This window comes from Pleuronectes platessa, chromosome 1, assembly GCF_947347685.1.
Source record: "Pleuronectes platessa chromosome 1, fPlePla1.1, whole genome shotgun sequence".
In the NCBI taxonomy this organism is placed as follows: domain Eukaryota; kingdom Metazoa; phylum Chordata; class Actinopteri; order Pleuronectiformes; family Pleuronectidae; genus Pleuronectes; species Pleuronectes platessa.
Window position 1 is genome coordinate 8,367,522 of NC_070626.1, and position 2,902 is coordinate 8,370,423.

Below are 2,902 nucleotides of genomic sequence, written 5' to 3' on the forward strand. Positions count from 1 at the left end.
TGTGGCTCTGAGGTGGTGTGTTTACTAGTGTACTTTGTGAGTGTGTGTCTGCTAAATGGGTGGGGCTGGTCCCCACGTCTCTGTGACAGTGCTCTAGTTCAGTGAGTCTCAACCTTTTCGAGTCACGACCCCCCCAGAATAATCACGTTGGTAGAGCACTGGGACATTTAACTCACCATCTGTCTGTCTGACACTCTTCACCTCCTCAGTAGCTCTTTTGGTGCCTCCTCATCTGTCTGTCACGCTCCTCATCCCCTCCGCTCTCTCTCCTCCTGTTCTCTCCTGATCATAGAAAGATGAAATCAGTGTATAACAACCACAAACCAAATCTCTTTATGATTCTAAACATCTAATTTATAAATGTATATTAAACACAGACTAAGTTATTGGAACACTCCATTAATGAACTATTCCATCCCATAGGGGCTAAACAGACATCAATAATCATTATTCCATATGGACTAACTAGAAGCCCCAGTTACAGGCCAGTATTAAACAGATGTACATGGATCAGCATTATTTTGCTGTTTCTTACTCACTGCAGTGTAATCAGTGGTTTCTGTGGTCTGATAACATCATCTCCCTTCATCTTTGTGATTTTGTTGCTCTTTCAAGTTCTCTCTCTCTCTCTCTCTCTCTCTCTCTCTCTCTCTCTGTCTGTTGCATCATAGTTGGTCTCTTCCATGACACACTGGTGCTCCTTAGAATTAGTTTTATTTATGGTAATTCAAAAAAGCTATAATCGTATGTAAATGTGAGCCTCGGAACTGTGTTTTCTCAAGTGTTGTCCCTTGTGACAGAAACGTTTGAGAACCACTAACTAGGAGCAGAAAAGGCCTCCTCTTCACCAGCCTGAGTCCTGACTCATCTGCTGCTACAGCAACAGGAGGGGACTCTTCCTCCACCACCTCCTGCTTCACCTGCACCTGTTGCCTTCATCCTTTTTGAAAAAGGCGAATATATTCTTATCCTTTTAATCCTGCCTTGGTATCTGGAGTGGAACAGTGATCCAATTCACTAATATTTAGAAGAAATCCAATTGGTTTTGATCAGCCATATCCTATTATTGTGGGGAGCTTTAGTGCATGACTGGAATGACACATTGATAGCTTTTCTACATATACAGAAATAAATGTATGGGCAGTTTGTTGTTTACAGGGTTAGCACATGTGGTGCAGGAGATTATTAACATCACAGACACCTGCAAATCAACAGAGCTCATACTACCTTATAAAAAATTGTCTATTATCAACAATGGCCATCTATGTTACACTGTGCTCCAGAGAGTCTGATATTCTGACACCATGCCACGTGATATCTTATGAGTTAGTGGAAGAACTTAAAATTATTTTGGAGGTTGTGCGTTTATATTTAGGATTACTCGAAAATAGATCAACCAACTTCCATGATATTTTATGGGGCGGGGGCCGAGGAAGAACCAATTGAATACCGTACTAGATGTCGATGCAGATAAAATGGCAAATACAGATTTTTTCTTTTCTTTAACATTTCTAGATTTTTCAACTTTTTTTTGTTGATTTCTCAAAGAATATTTGTATGGATCTTGACGAAAAATGTGTAGGGGACAAATATGCAAGGAGTGTGTGCGACCTGGTGCGGATCTAAATGAAATGCAGATCTAGAGAATTAAAGGCGACTTTTGGGCCTTGGCTGATGTATGTTCTCTTCTCAGTACCACTCTAGTTAGTAATTGTGAAGATGTGCTGTGGCTTCTGAAATACAAATCATATTCTTGCTCATTTTAGTTTTAGGTTATTTAAATTGTGAAAAATCAAGGCAGGAAGAAAGGTCAAAGTCAAAGCTTTTCAGTGTGGGCATAGCATCTCCTGGAAGAAGCAGATACCAATTTTCATTGATTCATATTGAAATCACAAAAGGTACACAAAAAAGATTAGTTTGTTCCCTTTTTCATTCTTTTTTTTCTTTCGAGCACTAGTATCTCAGGTTTGTACTAAAACACAGTGTTGCTTTGAGCTACATGCTAACATGTTCACAATGGCAATGATGATTTATAGGTAAAACGTTTTAACATGTATGAGCATTAGGGAGGCTACAATGTGAAAATGTTTTCACCAGGTGATTAACTTGTGAGTTACAAAACAAGTGTTTCCTATGACACCAGATATTTTACAACAAGACGTGTGAGCTCAGTGTCCGTGGAGCGCTTACTGAGATCTTTCAAAGTCAGATTTTGCTGCAAGCAACCTCGCTCTTCTGCTGCACTTAAGTTTTGTGTGTTTCCCATTAACTGTGGAGCCTCGCTTCTCATAATAACATAATAGCTATAACTTGGTGTTTGGTGCTGCGTAGGGCTGTGTGTATAACTCTGCTCTCTCCCACGCTCTCTTAAAGACACAATGATCTCTCTCTCTAACATCCATAACGCTTTCACTGTCCTTTGGCACCAAATCCTCCTCATCCTTCTTTGTCAGCTCTCCTCCAAGACTCAGTTACTCTGTGACGTGACTGTCCTGCAGCTAGAATCAGACATTCAGACTCAGAATAGACAACTAGTATTTTACTAATTAAATTTCATAAATTCGATGAGCGTGGGCACTACCACTGATAAACAAAGAGATTTTACGTCTGTAATAAAATGAAACAGACAATGGGGCTGGCGGGAAGTGAGCTGATCGGTATGTTCCTGAAAGCACTGGGAAACACTGACTTCTGATGAAACACCTATTAGAATGCCAACATTTCCTGATTAGCACAAAGCAGAACATGCAGCTGAGGATGAAAGGAATTAGATTTACAGGTCATAAACCAAAGTCCTTGACCCATTTTGAAATGTTGCTGGTCCTAGATCAGCGGTAGTGATCACCAATTCAACCTGAAAGGGACACACATGGGTTAGCGACCATTGCCTTAGATATATTTC